Here is a 22,416-nt window from a genome sequence, read left to right on the forward strand (position 1 = left end):
ACACCGCTAACGGCCGTACCGCACACAGGAGGCATACACGTCAGGGAGCTGGGAAACGCCGCCGCCGCTCAGAACCGGGCCCCTCTGAAGATCGGCCTGGAACGCTCCAGGAGCACCACGAGGATCGCAAGCAAGGCGCGTGCACACGAGCCCGGTCGGGAGGGGCACGTAACGCGGCAATCAGCCGACCCTCCCCCGGCTCGGAGGGAGGAGGGCCAAACAGACCCACACACGGTGGGCATAGCGAAACGCGCGACGGGGAACAAAGCCCCCGGCGCGCCTCACAGGAACCCCCACGAACCACAGCGAAGAGTGCGGGGGGGCTTTCACAGGGCTCGGGCCGGATAACCGCACCCCTGCCTTCCACACACCACCGGTAAAGGTGGGGAGGAGAGACGAGGGGCCCGCTGGCAGAACGAGAAGAGCGGCCGCCATTCACCATGAATGTCCGTCCATCGCCTGGCGCGGCTTAGGCCTCCGGCCCGAATGAACACAGGGCAAGCGCACCACATCGATCAACAAAGCAGAACCGGGAAGAATCGAGCGAGAGATCACCACAGACCCAACACATGCCACAGGAAAAAAAAAAAAAGGAAAAAAAAAAAAGAAAACCCTTCACACCGCCACACCAAAAAAAGAGCGGTGGGGGGGTCAACGGGGAATCCAATAAAAGAGGAGTGCACTCGGGAGGCACATAACATGAGGCAGCAGAAGGGCCGGGCCACCCTCAAGCCAAAAAGGACTCATGGAGACTCGGGAGCTCCACAAGCTGGGAGGGGGGGGTAAAAAAAAAAAACCGGTGCGCTCGGGAGGCACACGGGAGCAGAGGACCATGGAGGAGACTCGGGAGCTCCACAACCTGGTCCCCGCATGCAAAAGAAAAAAAAAAAGCACCGGGATGGCAAGGGAGAAGCATCGAGAGACGGGTCCCACCATCCAAACAGAATGGGTGACAAACCACGAAGCGGGGACGCCTGACACGCTTCACCACGGGCAAAAGCAAGGCAAGGAAAGCCGGTCATCTCAAAAAGCCTCACAGGAAAGCACAGCAGCGAGACACGGGCTGGGCTAGACGGAGAAAAATCACACCCTGTGAGGCTCGGAAGAGAGACCGCCACCTAGCGTCCTTTAATGTCACCCAATTAAAGGACAGCGTGTCAGCACCTATCTGCAGGTACAATAAGGACAGATAGCAATTATTAGAAGAATGGCAACAGGTACGGGGAGTCATTCACAGACCACACAGAACTCCTGAAAGTGAGGCTGGGTGAAATGTCCCAAAAATGTCCCCATAAACAAGAGAACCGACCCTCAAAGGAACAACTGGTCGACCTCATAACCATGAAAGGACCGAGAGAGCGAGGTGGACATGCCAGAAAGCCGGGCGCCCAGCCTCCTCCCGGCCGAGGACCCTGCGACCAGCCGCTAGGGATGGAGAAGGGCAAGAAGAAAAACTTGGGGGGGGGGATCTCGAGTCCAAGAAACCGGGGACCAGTGAACAGGGGAGCCGGGACCACCACCTCCTCTCGGCCTCGAGAACACGAGGCCCGCCGCTGGGCTCTCGCAAGACCGAGGGCAGGAGAAAGGGGCGGGGGAGAACTCCGAGACACCAACGAGTCCGGACCAGGGAGGCGAGAAAGACGGGACCACGGCCTCCTCTCGGCCTCAGCATGGCAAGGCCCGCCGCTGAGGACCGAGGGTTTCTGGCAAGAGGAAGAAAATTAATAAAAAAGCTCCGAGAGTCCGGACCAGGGAGGCGAGGAAGCCGGGACCACGGCCTCCTCTCGGCCTCAGGATGGCAAGGCCCGCCGCTGAGGACCGAGGGTTCCTGGCAAGAGGAAGGAAAAAAAAAAAAAAAGGTCCGAGACCCCCAACGAGTCCGTGACGGGGCAGCGGGGAAGCCGGGATCAACCATCGCCTCCTCTCGGCCTCGGGTCGCCGGGTCCCAGGGCTCTTTAGAAGAGAGAAAAAGCAAGGGAAAAGCAACTTTTAAAGCCGAGGTATTTCACCGATCCTGGGCCCGGGTGGACCCGACACCTAGCGGGAGTACGCAAACGACTGAAGCCTTCTGGTCGACCCGCTCAAGTCTCCCAGCACCCTCTCCAGCTGGTCCCGTCACTGGGTTCCATCCCCAACGCACACACCCATGGGTGACTCTTCCGGCACAACCTCCTACACAGAGACCGTCCCCAAGCACGACACCGACTCCGGGACACACCCGCCTGCCGGGCCGGGACTCTCGTCATTCTTTCCGCCTCACAAAAGCCATTTCGCCCCGTCCTCGTCAACGACCGAGGACCAGGAGCGTTGCAGAAAAAGGCCACTGCTAGGGGGCGCCCGACAACCGACCGCCATAGATCGCTCGCTCGCTCGCTCGTTCGGCCGCGACCGCGGCGGCGGCGTCTTCACCTTCTCTGGCGTGACAGCGTCCTTCCACACTCACGCCCGGAGGTGGCACGGGCCCACAACAGGACAGGGAACTCCCCTGTCGGTTCCCCCACCCCTCCCCATCCCACCCCCGAACACGGTGAACGGCGGGCCGGGCTGGACATTCGGGGCTACGAAAACGAAAGTACGACCGAGACCACAGGCAGCTAGGAAAGCAGGCGAATCGATCCGATCGCTCGCTCGCTCGCTCGCTTGCTCGCTCGCTCACGGGGAAACAAAGAGCGTGTCTGACAGATCGGTGACAGGACTAGATGGGCCAGGGGCTTCTGCAACCATTAGGGCATGGTGAGAGGGAGGGACCGAGGGGGACCGAGGGGGACCGAGGGGGACCGAGGGACCGAGGGAGGAAGGGAGGGAGGGAGGCGGCAACGGCAGTTCCCTGCCATCTAAGGTCTCCTTTCACCATGGCCACTGCTTGCTTGCTTGCTTGTGGTTCTTTTTCTTCACCCCACTCCCCACGCCCTCAGCCCACACTTCTCAGACTAAATACCGAGTCAGAGAAAATTAAAACAGACGTGGAATAGTTTTTTTAAAAAATAATAATAATAATAATAATGAAATAAAAATAGTGTTTCAAAAATCCCACTCGGATTTCATTTCCGGGAATAATATCGTCATAGTGATGTGTTGTGAACATTTTCACTTAGAACAGAAAAAATAAACAGGTCACTTTAGTCATTTCTTGGAGAGGGTCTGTTTCCCCACCACGGTGGTTCGCACTTGCTGAGTTGCTGAAGATGATCTCCTGATCCTCGTGTTTTCAGTTTCTGAGTGCTGCTGACATGACAGACATGGGCCCTCACACTCGAGTTTATGAGACACTACTGAGAGCGTGGAGCCCATAGGACAAGGCTTTGGCTTTCCCTTCCCCTCCAACATAAGCCAGATAAATAAATAAATAAATAAATAAATAAATAAATAAATAAATAAATGCCCAGCAGCAGAAGCATGAAAGCAGCTTCTCAGACCCTTTAGAGCTCCTGAGTTACAGTCATGGCAGAGGATATGACTAGGCCAGGGCTCCCTTCACAACCACCATCCAGGCCTGCCTGCCTGCCTGCCTGCCTGCCTGCCTGCCTTCCTTCCTTTTTTAAATGTCAGTTTACTAAAATTTTAGTTATTTTTAATTGCGTTGGGAGGCTAGAAATTTTTGGGTTTTCGTGAGTGGGCAGACATATGAAAGAAAGGAAGAAAGGAACGAAGGAACGAAGGAGAGAAGGATCAGAGCAGTGAATATACAGGTGCACAGTCCTTACACCAATGTTGACTGCAGATAGAAAAATAAGAGGAAGAAAAAAAAATAGAACGTCACCAAAAGGACAGCCTGGTCTATAAAAATGAGTTCCGGGACAGCCAGGGCTATTCCATGAAATTGGCTGAGTTCAAATCAGCAATTTCCCAACTCCAACAAGAATGTTGACAGGAAAGGCAACAGCTGTACACGTCAAGGAAGGCCAGTGGAGCTGTAGGCACACCCTTCACACCCTTTGAAACTTCTCTGTTGCAAAGTCACAGAGTTAGGAAAGGAAAATAACGCGTCACTGAAGTCATTCCTAGGCTAGGGCTCCCTTCACAACCATTTGAAAGGATCACAGCACTGAATATACAGACGCACGGTAATTACACCAACATTGACTGGAAAGACACCTAAACTAACAGAGACACACACATACACAATCCATAGCATTTGCTGCCTAGCAGATCAAATGAATTCCAGTGTCAGTAGGCACACCCTTCACACCCCTTGAAACTTCTCTGTTGCAAGGTCACAGAGTTAGGAAAGGATCTTGATCTTGAACTTTCCTTAATAGTAAGTCTGTGTGTGTATCACACTCAAGCCAAGTGCCCCTCAGAGCTCATGGAAGACAAAACAGATCTCTAGAATAAGAGAGACGAGGGGGGGGGAGAGATTCACTCAAGAAAATGAAAGCAAAACCCTACACAAACCCTGGCACACAGTAAAATCAGTCCTATGAGGAAATTTGTAGCTCTGATTGCCTACTTTTTAAAAAGACTTCTAACCGGGTAATGGTGGTACACGCCTTTAATTCCAGCACTCGTTCTGGTCTCCAAGAGCTAGTTCCAGGACTGACTCAATTAGAGAGAACTAGAGAGAAACCCTGTCACAAAACAAACAAAAAAGGAATAAATACTTTATGGAAGAATAGATGGACAGATAGACAGACAGACAGACCCACACCCCATCTTCTGTCTTCTGAAGGTACCAGGCTCTCTCACAGGGGTCAGGCAGAAACGCAGGCAGTGTATGTGTGTGATATCAAGCAAGCCTATATGTGATATATAGGGTATGATAGGATAATGTCAGTATTAAATTGGGGTAGGTCTCAGGAGCACAAGAACCCAAATCTGTGCTGTACTCCCTGTCACCAGAAGAGGGCACTAGATCCCCACCATGTGGTTTCTGGACATTCCAGAAATTCCATCTCTCCAGTTCTCATTCTTTCATTGTTCCTCCTGCATGCCTGCATCTAGTGAGAGAGTGGGCACCGTTCCTCCCTGCTTCTGTGTGTCTGTGTCTGTCACGTCCTGGATAGCCAGAGTGCCCGCCACCTACGCCTGAGATAGATGTGGCCGGCAGCCCTGGGGCTGGGGGAAAGGGAGAGAGTGGGTTCCCTGGAGAGCCTTGGGCAGAGGCTCTGTGGATTCCCTGCAGGAGGCCTCACCGCCTCTGAGGAGCCCATGGGGGAGGGGGAAAGGGAAGGTCAACCAGACAGTCCTGCCTGGCTTTTGCTTTGCTTTGCTTTGTTTTTGTTTTGGTTTGTTTCCAGGTACAGCTGTGACCAGGTCTGGATCCAGGACAGACTCCAAAGCTAGAGAGAAATCCTGTCTCAGAAAAAATAAATAAATAAATGAATGGATAGATAGCTAGATAGCCAGACAGAGAGATGATAAAAACACCTCCAAGATCAGGGAGACCAAGGCAGGCAGATCACTGTGAGTTTAAGGCTCCCTTGTTCTGCAGATTGAGATTCAAGGCCAGGCAAAGTGACACAGAGAAACCCCGTTTTCAAAAAAAAAAAAGGTGAGGGCTGGAGAGAGATGGCTCTGTGGTTAAGAGTTCTGACTGCTCTTCCAGAGGACCCAGGTTCAATTCCTTACCACCCACATGGCAGTCAACAGCTGTCGGTAACTCCAAGATCGGACACCCTCAGATAGACATACATGCAGGCAAAACACCAATGACAATAAAATGAAAATAAATAAATTATTAGGAAAATAAATGTATAGAAAAGGTGTTTAGTGCATGCCTTTAATCTCAGCACCAGGAGGCAGAGGCAGATGACTCTCTGTGAGTCTGAGGCCAGTCTTGTCTACAAAGTGAGTCCCAGGGCATACAAGGGTACACAACGAAACCTTATGTTGAACAACCACAAATAAGCAAACAAATAGAGAGATAATAACAATAAAAATATTTGAGAGTTCAAATAATTGACTTCATCCACAATAAAAGAATATAAAAATAAAAATATCAAATGCACTTGAACACATTGGCACAGGAGAACGCTTGCTAAATAGAACCCCAGTAGCACAGACACTGAGAGAAAAAGAAAAAAAAGAAAAGAAAAAAAAGAAAAAAAAAACAAAAAAAAAACAAAGAAAAAAACTAAAGAGAGAAAAAAAAGAAAAAAAGGAAAAAAAGAAAAAAAAAGAAGAAAAAAAAGAAAAAAAGAAAAAAAAGAAAAAAAAAGAAAGAAAAAAAAAAGAAAAAAAAACAGACACTGAGAGAAACAATTAATAAGTGAGACCTCCTGAAACTGAAAAGCTTCTGTAAAGCAAAGAACATGGCCAAGAAGACAAAACGACGGCCTTACAGAATGGGAAAAGATCTTCACTAATCTCCAAAATACACAAAGAACTCGAGAAATTGGTCATCCAAAGAACAAATAATCCAATTTTAAAAAATGGAGTACAGACCTAAACAGAGAACTCTCAACAGAGGGATCTAAAATGGTTGAAAGACACTTAAATGTTGGGTCGAGGGGGGGGGGTCATGCAAAGATGAGAACACCACCAAGTCTAATAAACCAAAAACAAACTTAAAAATACAAACACACCGCGAGTCACAGAAGCTTATCAGCTAGCTGAGACCACAGGCAGAGTTTGGGCTTCTGACACTGTGGCAAAAGGCCGGTTTCTGAAACCCATTTTTATAGTAGGGGCATCGCAGGGCAGTGGTGGCGCAAGCCTTTAATCCCAGCACTCGGGAAGCAGAGGCAGGCGGATCTCTGTGAGTTCGAGACCAGCCTGGTCTACAGAGCTAGTTCCAGGACAGGCTCCAAAGCCACAGAGAAACCCTGTCTCGAAAAACCAAAAAAAAAAAAAAAAAATATGTTTCTCTGGATGTGCCTCTGTGTGTGTGTGTGTGTGTGTGTGTGTGTGTGTGTGTGTGTGTTGTGTGTGTGTGTGTGTGTTTATGGGGTGGCTTTTGAACTAACCAAGATGACTGGTTCCATATCTGGCAGAGAGGCAGGTGGATCTCTGGGAGTTTGAGGCCAGCCAGCCTGGTTGACAAGAGCTAGTTCCAAAGACAGGCTCCAAAGCAACAGAGAAACCCTTCCTTGAAAATCAAAACAAGAACACAAACCAAAAATAAAATAAAACATAAATTAAATGAGTGTGAGAGAGAGAGAGAGAGAAGAAATGTTGATTTGTTGATTTACAGACAAGAAATAAGAAAATACAAAACCATAATGTTACCAAGATGACAGCCTGGTTTATATAGTGAGTTAAAGGTATTATACAGAGAAACCCTTCACCAAAAATAATAATAATAATAATAATAATAATAATAAAAGAAGAAAACAGAAAAAAAAACAAGTAAGGAAAAAGAAAGGAAGGAAGGAAGGAAGGAAGGAAGGAAGGAAGGAAGGAAGGAAGGAAGGAAGGAAAAAACAGGTGTTTTCCTTTTTTTCTTTGTTTATCTCAGGTTATTTTATTTTAATTTATTTTTTTAATTGCAGCAGCGGCAGTATATTTTGGGCAGCACATTTCTTTATTCTCAGTTCTCAGCCCTCAGAAATCAGGAGAGGCAGAAACAGGGAAATCGCTGTGAGTTTGAGGCCACCTCGTTCTGCAGTGTGAGTTTTAGGACAGGCAAAGCGACAGACACAGAGAAACCCTGACTTAGGGGGGGAAAGTGTGTTTAGTACAGGCCTTTAATTCCGGCACTAGGAAGCAGAGGTAGAGGCAGGGGCAGCTAGATCTCTGTGAGTCTGAGGCCAGCCTTGTCTACAAAGTGAGTTCCAGGGACACAGGGAACCTCTATGTAAAAAAAAAAACACAAATAAACTAATAATCATCATCATCATCATCATCTAAGAGCTCAATTAATTGACTTCACCCAAAATTCAAAAATAAAAAAAGAGTGTGTCTGACTGATCAGTGAAAGGACTATGTGGGCCAAGGGGCTGCCACAATTATGGCTTGGTGAGAGGGAGGAACTGAGGGAGGGAGGGAGGGAGGGAGGGAAGGAAGGAGGGAGGGAGGGAGGGAGGCCTGCTTTCTTAGGGTTCTTTTTCAGTAGTTGTGTTTGTACAACCCCACACACCACTTCTCATACTAAATACCGAGTCTGAGAAAATTAAAACAGCTGTGGAAAATTCCCACTTGGATGTCTGTTCCTGCCCTGTAAAACAAGAACCACAACAAAAATATCCATATCTAAGCAGGCCAATTAAGTTGTAGCCTCACCCTTTAAAGGTTCTAGCTGTTGGGAAGGGCTGGTGACCTTGAACTTTACTAGTCTCTGAAATCTGCCTTCTCACTTTTACCAGGTGCCCTCAGGGGCCAGGAGTGGAGGCCAGGGCCCCTGCTACAGGAGATTTCCTAGATCACCTACAGGCTCTTAGGATTCCTGGGCCTGCTTAGAGAAAGACACACGACACGTGAGACGCAGAGAAAAAAATTTTCTGAGACAAGGATTCTCTTAGCTTTGGCACCTGTCCTGGAACTGTAGATGACCAGGCTGGCCTCAAACTCACAGAGATCTGCCTGCCTCTGTCTGCCACAGAGAAAATTACAACAGCCATGGAATAATATGAAAAATTCTGATTTACGCCAGGCAGTGGTGGCGCACGCCTTTAATCCCAGCACTTGGGAGGCAGAGGCAGGCGGATCTCTGTGATTTCGAGACCAGCCTGGTCTACAAGAGCTAGTTCCAGGACAGGCTCCAAAACCACAGAGAAACCCTGTCTCGAAAAACCAAAAAAAATAAAAATGAAAATAATAAGAATAAAATAAAATGTTAAAAAAAAAAGAAAAATTCTGATTTTGATATCATTTCCAGGAATACTGATGCAGTGAATTATTTGGAACATTTTCACTTCCGACAGAAAAAAATAAAAATGTCATTTTATTGATTTCTTTTAGAGGGTCTCTTTCCCACCAGGATGGTTTGCACTTGCTGGGTTGTTGAAGATGATCTCCTGATCCTTGTATTCCCAGTTCCTGAGTGCTGCCGGCAGGACAGACATGGGCTCACTATACACTCGAGTTTTTGACGCAGTACTGAGAACCTGGAGCCCAAAGGACAAGGCTTCAGCTTCCCCTGCCCCTCTGACATAGGCCAGATACATAAATGATTACCCAGATTTTATTTAAATCTCTCAGTGTGGCTTGTGTATGTGGGGGAGACAGGGAAGGTATCACATTTCAAAACATTTTCATAACTGCACTTAGCACTGTATTCTTTTCCATTTATTTTACTTTTATTTGAGAGTGTTTCCAATTGTGTGGGACTTAGTTAAATTTCAATTTCTTAAGGAATTTTTTTATGATTTTCTTAACTTTATTTTATGTGCAATGGTCTGAAGATGTCAGATCACCCAGAAACTGAATTTACAATCACTATGAGCTGCCATGCAGGTGCTGGGAATTGAACCCAATTTCTCTGGAAGAGCCGCGAAACTAGCTCTCCAGGCTCTTCTTAATTTAAAAGTTTATTTATGTGTCTCTGGGTGTGCCTGTGCCTGTGTTTGGTTTGTGTGTGTGTTGGGGGGGGGGTTGTGTGTGTGGGGGTGGCTTTTGACCTCACCAGACAAAGGCATTCAAGAGCACTGGCTCCATATTTAGCAGAAACAGGATCATTGGGAGTTTTAGGACAGCCTGGTCTACAAGAAAGGAGCTAGTTTTAACAACAGTCTCCAAAGCAGCAGAGAAACCCTGTCTCATAAAGCAAAACACAAAACCAAACATATTTGAGAGAGAGAGAGAGAGAGAGAGAGAGAGAGAGAGAGAGAACAGCTAGGGCTGTTACACAGAGAAACCATGCCTCAAGAACTAACTAATAAAAGAAGGGGGAAAAAAGCAAGAGAGCAAGAAAGCAAAAAAATCAAGCAAGCAAGCAAGAAGGAAAGCTAGAGAGAAACCCTGTCTCAGAAAACAAAAAAATAAATAAATAAACTAATAAATGAAATGAATGGATAGATAGATAGATAGATAGATAGATAGATAGATAGATAGATAGATAGATAGATAGATAGATGATAAAACACCTCCAAGATCAGGGAGACCAAAGCAGGCAGATCACTGTGAGTTTAAGGCTACTTTGTTCTGCAGATTGAGATTCAGGACAGGCAAAGTGACACAGAAAAACCCTGTTTTCAAAAAAAATGTGTTTAGTGTACGCCTTTAATGCCATCACTAGAAGGCAGAGGCAGGCGGATCTCTGTGAGTCTGAGGCCAGTCTTGTTTACAAAGTGAGTCCCAGGGCATACAAGGATACACAAGGAAACCCCGTGTTGCAAACCCACAAATAAACAAACAGATAATAACAATAAAAATATTTGAGAGTTCAAATAATTGACCTCATCCACAATAAAAAAAATATAAAAATAAAAATATCAAAAGCATTTGAACGGGGGCTGGAGAGATGGCTCAGCGGTTAAGAGCGTTGCCTGCTCTTCCAAAGGTCCTGAGTTCAATTCCCAGCAACCACATGGTGGCTCACAACCATCTGTAATAGGGTCTGGTGCTCTCTTCTGGCCTTCAGACATACACACAGAAAGAATATTGTATACATAATAAATAAATATTTATTTTTTTAAAAAAAGCATTTGAACGCATCGGCACAGGAGACCACTTCCTAAATCTAACTCCAGTAGCACAGACTCTGAGAGAAACAAAATTAATCAATGGGACCTCGTGAAACTGAAAGGCTTCTTCTGTAAAGCAAAGGACATGGCCAACAAGACAAAACGACGGCCTTACAGAATGGGCAAAGATCTTCACTAACCCCACATCAGACAGAGGTCTGATCTCCAAAATATACAAAGAACTCAAGACATTGGTCATTTCAAGAACAAATAATCCAGTTCACAACATGGAGGTACAGACCTAAACAGAGAACTCTCAACCGAGAAATCTAAAATGGCTGAAAGACACTTAAGGAGATGTTCAACACCCTTAGTCATCAGAGATATGTACATCAAAACAGCTCTGAGATTCCACTTTATACCTGTAAGAATGGCCAAGATCTAAAACACTGATGACAACTTATGCTGGAGAGGATGTGGGGAAAAGGGAACACTCCTGCATCGCTGGTGGGAATGCAAGCTGGTACCGCCCCCTTTGGATGTCAGTGTGGCGATTTCTCAGAAAATTAGGAAACAACCTTCCTCAAGACCCAGCAATACCACGTTTAGGTATATATGTAAAGGATGCTCAATTGTGCCACGAGGACATGGGCTCAACTATGCTCATAGCAGCATTGTTTGTCATAGCCAGAACCTTGGGAGAGGGTTGAAGGGGAGGCATGGAAAGAGAGGAAAGAAAAACGTAGAGCTTAACAAAAATAAATAAAAGAAACAAAGGCGGGTAGTGGTGGCACATTCCTTTAATCCCAGCACTTGGGAGGCAAAGGCAGGTGGATCTTTGTGAATTTGAGGCCAGCCTGGTCTACAAGGGTTAGTTCCAAAGCTACAGAGAAACCCTGTCATGAAAAACCAAAAATAAATAAATAATTAGGCATGGATTGTTTAAAAAAAAATCAAACGCAAACCAAGTAGAAATAACTACTTTCAGTATGCCATTCAAGAATTAGGGAACCCTTTATCCCAGGATGTGGGAGACACAGGCAGAAGGACATCTGTGAGTTAAAATCCAGACTCATCTACCAAGTGAGATCACAAGACTCGTGCACTGTCTCATAGGTCCTAAATTCCCATGATCCAGTTTCTAGGACCAAGGAGACAGTTTATAATGTCTCCTTCTTCTTTCCTTCCTTCCTTCCTTTTTTTTGGGGGGGGGGTGGTGTTTGGTCAAACTTTTATATATGTTTTTTTTTTATTTGGGTTGGGGGCCTCTCTATAAAGCCTGGGAATTCACAGAGGTCCACCTGCCTCTGTCTCTTTGATGATAGAATAAAAGATGTGCACCACAATAACCAGGCTCAGTTTCTTGTACATTTAGTTTAATTTCAAATTTTGTTTGTATCTCTTGGTCTGCACCAAGTGTGTCCCTGTGGGGGTGGGGGGGCAGGGAAGTTGTCCTATTTTAGAACATTTTATTTTACTTTTATTTGAGACAGTCTTTCCGGTTGTGTAGAACTTATTTTAATTTCAAATTTTTAAAGAATTTTTTTATGATTTATTTAACTTTATTTTATGTGCAGTTGTGTGAAACTGGATTTACAATCACTTATGAGCTGCTGCCTTGTGGGGGTTACATCTCAGGAGCACAAGAACCCAATCTGTGCTGTACTCCCTGTCACCAAAAGAGGTCACTAGATCCCCACCATGTGGTTTCTGGACATTCCAGAAATTCCATCTCTCCAGTTCTCATTCTTTCATTGTTCCTCCTGCATGCCTGCATCTAGTGAGAGAGTGGGCACCGTTCCTCCCTGCTTCTGTGTATCTGTGTCTGTCAAGTCCTGGATAGCCAGAGTGCCCGCCACCTACGCCTGAGAGATAGATGTACGCCAGAGAGATAGATGTGGCCGGCAGCCCTGGGGCTGGGGGAAAGGGAGAGAGTGGGTTCCCTGGAGAGCCTTGGGCAGAGGCTCTGTGGATTCCCTGCAGGAGGCCGCACCGCCTCTGAGGAGCCCATGGGGGAGGGGAAAAGGGAAGGTCAACCAGACAGTCCTGCCTGGCTTTTGCTTTGCTTTGTTTTTGTTTTTGTTTGTTTGTTTTATTTTATTTTCCGGTACAGCTGTGACCAGGTCTGGATCCAGGACAGACTCCAAAGCTAGAGAGAAATCCTGTCTCAGAAAACAACAAGAACAACCAAAAAATAAATAAATACATAAACTAATAAATGAATGGATAGATAGCTAGATAGCCAGACACACACACACACACACACACACAGAGAGAGAGAGAGAGAGAGAGAGAGAGAGAGAGAGAGAGAGAGAGAGATGATAAAAACACCTCCAAGATCAGGGAGACCAAGGCAGGCAGATCACTGTGAGTTTAATTCTCCCTTGTTCTGCAGATTGAGATTCAAGGCCAGGCAAAGTGACACAGAGAAACCCCGTTTTCAAAAAAAAAAAAGGTGAGGGCTGGAGAGAGATGGCTCTGTGGTTAAGAGTTCTGACTGCTCTTCCAGAGGACCCAGGTTCAATTCCTTACCACCCACATGGCAGTCAACAGCTGTCGGTAACTCCAAGATCGGACACCCTCAGATAGACATACATGCAGGCAAAACACCAATGACAATAAAATGAAAATAAATAAATTATTAGGAAAATAAATATATAGAAAAGGTGTTTAGTGCATGCCTTTAATCTCAGCACTAGGAGGCAGAGGCAGATGACTCTCTGTGAGTCTGAGGCCAGTCTTGTCTACAAAGTGAGTCCCAGGGCATACAAGGGTACACAACGAAACCTTATGTTGAACAACCACAAATAAGCAAACAAATAGAGAGATAATAACAATAAAAATATTTGAGAGTTCAAATAATTGACTTCATCCACAATAAAAGAATATAAAAATAAAAATATCAAATGCACTTGAACACATTGGCACAGGAGAACGCTTGCTAAATAGAACCCCAGTAGCACAGACACTGAGAGAAAAAGAAAAAAAAGAAAAGAAAAAAAAGAAAAAAAACAAAAAAAACAAAGAAAAAAACTAAAGAGAGAAAAAAAAAGAAAAAAAGGAAAAAAAGAAAAAAAAAGAAGAAAAAAAAGAAAAAAAGAAAAAAAAGAAAAAAAAGAAAGAAAAAAAAAAGAAAAAAAAAACAGACACTGAGAGAAACAATTAATAAGTGAGACCTCCTGAAACTGAAAAGCTTCTGTAAAGCAAAGAACATGGCCAAGAAGACAAAACGACGGCCTTACAGAATGGGAAAAGATCTTCACTAATCTCCAAAATACACAAAGAACTCGAGAAATTGGTCATCCAAAGAACAAATAATCCAATTTTAAAAAATGGAGTACAGACCTAAACAGAGAACTCTCAACAGAGGGATCTAAAATGGTTGAAAGACACTTAAATGTTGGGTCGAGGGGGGGGGTCATGCAAAGATGAGAACACCACCAAGTCTAATAAACCAAAAACAAACTTAAAAATACAAACACACCGCGAGTCACAGAAGCTTATCAGCTAGCTGAGACCACAGGCAGAGTTTGGGCTTCTGACACTGTGGCAAAAGGCCGGTTTCTGAAACCCATTTTTATAGTAGGGGCATCGCAGGGCAGTGGTGGCGCAAGCCTTTAATCCCAGCACTCGGGAAGCAGAGGCAGGCGGATCTCTGTGAGTTCGAGACCAGCCTGGTCTACAGAGCTAGTTCCAGGACAGGCTCCAAAGCCACAGAGAAACCCTGTCTCGAAAAACCAAAAAAAAAAAAAAAAAAAATATGTTTCTCTGGATGTGCCTCTGTGTGTGTGTGTGTGTGTGTGTGTGTGTGTGTTGTGTGTGTGTGTGTGTTTATGGGGTGGCTTTTGAACTAACCAAGATGACTGGTTCCATATCTGGCAGAGAGGCAGGTGGATCTCTGGGAGTTTGAGGCCAGCCAGCCTGGTTGACAAGAGCTAGTTCCAAAGACAGGCTCCAAAGCAACAGAGAAACCCTTCCTTGAAAATCAAAACAAGAACACAAACCAAAAATAAAATAAAACATAAATTAAATGAGTGTGAGAGAGAGAGAGAGAAGAAATGTTGATTTGTTGATTTACAGACAAGAAATAAGAAAATACAAAACCATAATGTTACCAAGATGACAGCCTGGTTTATATAGTGAGTTAAAGGTATTATACAGAGAAACCCTTCACCAAAAATAATAATAATAATAATAATAATAATAAAAGAAGAAAACAGAAAAAAAAACAAGTAAGGAAAAAGAAAGGAAGGAAGGAAGGAAGGAAGGAAGGAAGGAAGGAAGGAAGGAAGGAAGGAAGGAAGGAAAAAACAGGTGTTTTCCTTTTTTTCTTTGTTTATCTCAGGTTATTTTATTTTAATTTATTTTTTTAATTGCAGCAGCGGCAGTATATTTTGGGCAGCACATTTCTTTATTCTCAGTTCTCAGCCCTCAGAAATCAGGAGAGGCAGAAACAGGCAAATCGCTGTGAGTTTGAGGCCACCTCGTTCTGCAGTGTGAGTTTTAGGACAGGCAAAGCGACAGACACAGAGAAACCCTGACTTAGGGGGGGAAAGTGTGTTTAGTACAGGCCTTTAATTCCGGCACTAGGAAGCAGAGGTAGAGGCAGGGGCAGCTAGATCTCTGTGAGTCTGAGGCCAGCCTTGTCTACAAAGTGAGTTCCAGGGACACAGGGAACCTCTATGTAAAAAAAAAAAACACAAATAAACTAATAATAATCATCATCATCATCATCATCTAAGAGCTCAATTAATTGACTTCACCCAAAATTCAAAAATAAAAAAAGAGTGTGTCTGACTGATCAGTGAAAGGACTATGTGGGCCAAGGGGCTGCCACAATTATGGCTTGGTGAGAGGGAGGAACTGAGGGAGGGAGGGAGGGAGGGAGGGAGGGAGGGAGGGAGGGAGGGAGGCCTGCTTTCTTAGGGTTCTTTTTCAGTAGTTGTGTTTGTACAACCCCACACACCACTTCTCATACTAAATACCGAGTCTGAGAAAATTAAAACAGCTGTGGAAAATTCCCACTTGGATGTCTGTTCCTGCCCTGTAAAACAAGAACCACAACAAAAATATCCATATCTAAGCAGGCCAATTAAGTTGTAGCCTCACCCTTTAAAGGTTCTAGCTGTTGGGAAGGGCTGGTGACCTTGAACTTTACTAGTCTCTGAAATCTGCCTTCTCACTTTTACCAGGTGCCCTCAGGGGCCAGGAGTGGAGGCCAGGGCCCCTGCTACAGGAGATTTCCTAGATCACCTACAGGCTCTTAGGATTCCTGGGCCTGCTTAGAGAAAGACACACGACACGTGAGACGCAGAGAAAAAAATTTTCTGAGACAAGGATTCTCTTAGCTTTGGCACCTGTCCTGGAACTGTAGATGACCAGGCTGGCCTCAAACTCACAGAGATCTGCCTGCCTCTGTCTGCCACAGAGAAAATTACAACAGCCATGGAATAATATGAAAAATTCTGATTTACGCCAGGCAGTGGTGGCGCACGCCTTTAATCCCAGCACTTGGGAGGCAGAGGCAGGCGGATCTCTGTGATTTCGAGACCAGCCTGGTCTACAAGAGCTAGTTCCAGGACAGGCTCCAAAACCACAGAGAAACCCTGTCTTGAAAAACCAAAAAAATAAAAATGAAAATAATAAGAATAAAATAAAATGTTAAAAAAAAAAGAAAAATTCTGATTTTGATATCATTTCCAGGAATACTGATGCAGTGAATTATTTGGAACATTTTCACTTCCGACAGAAAAAAATAAAAATGTCATTTTATTGATTTCTTTTAGAGGGTCTCTTTCCCACCAGGATGGTTTGCACTTGCTGGGTTGTTGAAGATGATCTCCTGATCCTTGTATTCCCAGTTCCTGAGTGCTGCCGGCAGGACAGACATGGGCTCACTATACACTCGAGTTTTTGACGCAGTACTGAGAACCTGGAGCCCAAAGGACAAGGCTTCAGCTTCCCCTGCCCCTCTGACATAGGCCAGATACATAAATGATTACCCAGATTTTATTTAAATCTCTCAGTGTGGCTTGTGTATGTGGGGGAGACAGGGAAGGTATCACATTTCAAAACATTTTCATAACTGCACTTAGCACTGTATTCTTTTCCATTTATTTTACTTTTATTTGAGAGTGTTTCCAATTGTGTGGGACTTAGTTAAATTTCAATTTCTTAAGGAATTTTTTTATGATTTTCTTAACTTTATTTTATGTGCAATGGTCTGAAGATGTCAGATCACCCAGAAACTGAATTTACAATCACTATGAGCTGCCATGCAGGTGCTGGGAATTGAACCCAATTTCTCTGGAAGAGCCGCGAAACTAGCTCTCCAGGCTCTTCTTAATTTAAAAGTTTATTTATGTGTCTCTGGGTGTGCCTGTGCCTGTGTTTGGTTTGTGTGTGTGTTGGGGGGGGTTGTGTGTGTGTGGGTGGCTTTTGACCTCACCAGACAAAGGCATTCAAGAGCACTGGCTCCATATTTAGCAGAAACAGGATCATTGGGAGTTTTAGGACAGCCTGGTCTACAAGAAAGGAGCTAGTTTTAACAACAGTCTCCAAAGCAGCAGAGAAACCCTGTCTCATAAAGCAAAACACAAAACCAAACATATTTGAGAGAGAGAGAGAGAGAGAGAGAGAGAGAGAGAGAGAGAGAGAGAACAGCTAGGGCTGTTACACAGAGAAACCATGCCTCAAGAACTAACTAATAAAAGAAGGGGGAAAAAAGCAAGAGAGCAAGAAAGCAAAAAAATCAAGCAAGCAAGCAAGAAGGAAAGCTAGAGAGAAACCCTGTCTCAGAAAACAAAAAAATAAATAAATAAACTAATAAATGAAATGAATGGATAGATAGATAGATAGATAAATAGATAGATAGATAGATAGATAGATAGATAGATAGATAGATAGATAGATAGATAGATAGATAGATAGATGATAAAACACCTCCAAGATCAGGGAGACCAAAGCAGGCAGATCACTGTGAGTTTAAGGCTACTTTGTTCTGCAGATTGAGATTCAGGACAGGCAAAGTGACACAGAAAAACCCTGTTTTCAAAAAAAATGTGTTTAGTGTACGCCTTTAATGCCATCACTAGAAGGCAGAGGCAGGCGGATCTCTGTGAGTCTGAGGCCAGTCTTGTTTACAAAGTGAGTCCCAGGGCATACAAGGATACACAAGGAAACCCCGTGTTGCAAACCCACAAATAAACAAACAGATAATAACAATAAAAATATTTGAGAGTTCAAATAATTGACCTCATCCACAATAAAAAAAATATAAAAATAAAAATATCAAAAGCATTTGAACGGGGGCTGGAGAGATGGCTCAGCGGTTAAGAGCGTTGCCTGCTCTTCCAAAGGTCCTGAGTTCAATTCCCAGCAACCACATGGTGGCTCACAACCATCTGTAATAGGGTCTGGTGCTTTCTTCTGGCCTTCAGACATACACACAGAAAGAATATTGTATACATAATAAATAAATATTTATTTTTTTAAAAAAAGCATTTGAACGCATCGGCACAGGAGACCACTTCCTAAATCTAACTCCAGTAGCACAGACTCTGAGAGAAACAAAATTAATCAATGGGACCTCGTGAAACTGAAAGGCTTCTTCTGTAAAGCAAAGGACATGGCCAACAAGACAAAACGACGGCCTTACAGAATGGGCAAAGATCTTCACTAACCCCACATCAGACAGAGGTCTGATCTCCAAAATATACAAAGAACTCAAGACATTGGTCATTTCAAGAACAAATAATCCAGTTCACAACATGGAGGTACAGACCTAAACAGAGAACTCTCAACCGAGAAATCTAAAATGGCTGAAAGACACTTAAGGAGATGTTCAACACCCTTAGTCATCAGAGATATGTAAATCAAAACAGCTCTGAGATTCCACTTTATACCTGTAAGAATGGCCAAGATCTAAAACACTGATGACAACTTATGCTGGAGAGGATGTGGGGAAAAGGGAACACTCCTGCATCGCTGGTGGGAATGCAAGCTGGTACCGCCCCCTTTGGATGTCAGTGTGGCGATTTCTCAGAAAATTAGGAAACAACCTTCCTCAAGACCCAGCAATACCACGTTTAGGTATATATGTAAAGGATGCTCAATTGTGCCACGAGGACATGGGCTCAACTATGCTCATAGCAGCATTGTTTGTCATAGCCAGAACCTTGGGAGAGGGTTGAAGGGGAGGCATGGAAAGAGAGGAAAGAAAAACGTAGAGCTTAACAAAAATAAATAAAAGAAACAAAGGCGGGTAGTGGTGGCACATTCCTTTAATCCCAGCACTTGGGAGGCAAAGGCAGGTGGATCTTTGTGAATTTGAGGCCAGCCTGGTCTACAAGGGTTAGTTCCAAAGCTACAGAGAAACCCTGTCATGAAAAACCAAAAATAAATAAATAATTAGGCATGGATTGTTTAAAAAAAAATCAAACGCAAACCAAGTAGAAATAACTACTTTCAGTATGCCATTCAAGAATTAGGGAACCCTTTATCCCAGCATGTGGGAGACACAGGCAGAAGGACATCTGTGAGTTAAAATCCAGACTCATCTACCAAGTGAGATCACAAGACTCGTGCACTGTCTCATAGGTCCTAAATTCCCATGATCCAGTTTCTAGGACCAAGGAGACAGTTTATAATGTCTCCTTCTTCTTTCCTTCCTTCCTTCCTTTTTTTTTGGGGGGGGGTGGTGTTTGGTCAAACTTTTATATATGTTTTTTTTTTATTTGGGTTGGGGGCCTCTCTATAAAGCCTGGGAATTCACAGAGGTCCACCTGCCTCTGTCTCTTTGATGATAGAATAAAAGATGTGCACCACAATAACCAGGCTCAGTTTCTTGTACATTTAGTTTAATTTCAAATTTTGTTTGTATCTCTTGGTCTGCACCAAGTGTGTCCCTGTGGGGGTGGGGGGGCAGGGAAGTTGTCCTATTTTAGAACATTTTATTTTACTTTTATTTGAGACAGTCTTTCCGGTTGTGTAGAACTTATTTTAATTTCAAATTTTTAAAGAATTTTTTTATGATTTATTTAACTTTATTTTATGTGCAGTTGTGTGAAACTGGATTTACAATCACTTATGAGCTGCTGCCTTGTGGGGGTTACATCTCAGGAGCACAAGAACCCAATCTGTGCTGTACTCCCTGTCACCAAAAGAGGTCACTAGATCCCCACCATGTGGTTTCTGGACATTCCAGAAATTCCATCTCTCCAGTTCTCATTCTTTCATTGTTCCTCCTGCATGCCTGCATCTAGTGAGAGAGTGGGCACCGTTCCTCCCTGCTTCTGTGTGTCTGTGTCTGTCACGTCCTGGATAGCCAGAGTGCCCGCCACCTACGCCCGAGATAGATGTGGCCGGCAGCCCTGGGGCTGGGGGAAAGGGAGAGAGTGGGTTCCCTGGAGAGCCTTGGGCAGAGGCTCTGTGGATTCCCTGCAGGAGGCCTCACCGCCTCTGAGGAGCCCATGGGGGAGGGGGAAAGGGAAGGTCAACCAGACAGTCCTGCCTGGCTTTTGCTTTGCTTTGCTTTGTTTTTGTTTTGGTTTGTTTCCAGGTACAGCTGTGACCAGGTCTGGATCCAGGACAGACTCCAAAGCTAGAGAGAAATCCTGTCTCAGAAAAAATAAATAAATAAATGAATGGATAGATAGCTAGATAGCCAGACAGAGAGATGATAAAAACACCTCCAAGATCAGGGAGACCAAGGCAGGCAGATCACTGTGAGTTTAAGGCTCCCTTGTTCTGCAGATTGAGATTCAAGGCCAGGCAAAGTGACACAGAGAAACCCCGTTTTCAAAAAAAAAAAAAGGTGAGGGCTGGAGAGAGATGGCTCTGTGGTTAAGAGTTCTGACTGCTCTTCCAGAGGACCCAGGTTCAATTCCTTACCACCCACATGGCAGTCAACAGCTGTCGGTAACTCCAAGATCGGACACCCTCAGATAGACATACATGCAGGCAAAACACCAATGACAATAAAATGAAAATAAATAAATTATTAGGAAAATAAATATATAGAAAAGGTGTTTAGTGCATGCTTTTAATCTCAGCACTAGGAGGCAGAGGCAGATGACTCTCTGTGAGTCTGAGGCCAGTCTTGTCTACAAAGTGAGTCCCAGGGCATACAAGGGTACACAACGAAACCTTATGTTGAACAACCACAAATAAGCAAACAAATAGAGAGATAATAACAATAAAAATATTTGAGAGTTCAAATAATTGACTTCATCCACAATAAAAGAATATAAAAATAAAAATATCAAATGCACTTGAACACATTGGCACAGGAGAACGCTTGCTAAATAGAACCCCAGTAGCACAGACACTGAGAGAAAAAGAAAAAAAAGAAAAGAAAAAAAAGAAAAAAAGAAAAAAAAGAAAAAAAAGAAAGAAAAAAAAAAGAAAAAAAAAAACAGACACTGAGAGAAACAATTAATAAGTGAGACCTCCTGAAACTGAAAAGCTTCTGTAAAGCAAAGAACATGGCCAAGAAGACAAAACGACGGCCTTACAGAATGGGAAAAGATCTTCACTAATCTCCAAAATACACAAAGAACTCGAGAAATTGGTCATCCAAAGAACAAATAATCCAATTTTAAAAAATGGAGTACAGACCTAAACAGAGAACTCTCAACAGAGGGATCTAAAATGGTTGAAAGACACTTAAATGTTGGGTCGAGGGGGGGGGTCATGCAAAGATGAGAACACCACCAAGTCTAATAAACCAAAAACAAACTTAAAAATACAAACACACCGCGAGTCACAGAAGCTTATCAGCTAGCTGAGACCACAGGCAGAGTTTGGGCTTCTGACACTGTGGCAAAAGGCCGGTTTCTGAAACCCATTTTTATAGTAGGGGCATCGCAGGGCAGTGGTGGCGCAAGCCTTTAATCCCAGCACTCGGGAAGCAGAGGCAGGCGGATCTCTGTGAGTTCGAGACCAGCCTGGTCTACAGAGCTAGTTCCAGGACAGGCTCCAAAGCCACAGAGAAACCCTGTCTCGAAAAACCAAAAAAAAAAAAAAATATGTTTCTCTGGATGTGCCTCTGTGTGTGTGTGTGTGTGTGTGTGTGTGTGTGTTGTGTGTGTGTGTGTGTGTTTATGGGGTGGCTTTTGAACTAACCAAGATGACTGGTTCCATATCTGGCAGAGAGGCAGGTGGATCTCTGGGAGTTTGAGGCCAGCCAGCCTGGTTGACAAGAGCTAGTTCCAAAGACAGGCTCCAAAGCAACAGAGAAACCCTTCCTTGAAAATCAAAACAAGAACACAAACCAAAAATAAAATAAAACATAAATTAAATGAGTGTGAGAGAGAGAGAGAGAGAGAAGAAATGTTGATTTGTTGATTTACAGACAAGAAATAAGAAAATACAAAACCATAATGTTACCAAGATGACAGCCTGGTTTATATAGTGAGTTAAAGGTATTATACAGAGAAACCCTTCACCAAAAATAATAATAATAATAATAATAATAAAAGAAGAAAACAGAAAAAAAACAAGTAAGGAAAAAGAAAGGAAGGAAGGAAGGAAGGAAGGAAGGAAGGAAGGAAGGAAGGAAAAAACAGGTGTTTTCCTTTTTTTCTTTGTTTATCTCAGGTTATTTTATTTTAATTTATTTTTTTAATTGCAGCAGCGGCAGTATATTTTGGGCAGCACATTTCTTTATTCTCAGTTCTCAGCCCTCAGAAATCAGGAGAGGCAGAAACAGGCAAATCGCTGTGAGTTTGAGGCCACCTCGTTCTGCAGTGTGAGTTTTAGGACAGGCAAAGCGACAGACACAGAGAAACCCTGACTTAGGGGGGGAAAGTGTGTTTAGTACAGGCCTTTAATTCCGGCACTAGGAAGCAGAGGTAGAGGCAGGGGCAGCTAGATCTCTGTGAGTCTGAGGCCAGCCTTGTCTACAAAGTGAGTT

The sequence above is a fragment of the Microtus pennsylvanicus genome, chromosome 11, assembly GCF_037038515.1.
Source record: "Microtus pennsylvanicus isolate mMicPen1 chromosome 11, mMicPen1.hap1, whole genome shotgun sequence".
Classification (NCBI taxonomy): domain Eukaryota; kingdom Metazoa; phylum Chordata; class Mammalia; order Rodentia; family Cricetidae; genus Microtus; species Microtus pennsylvanicus.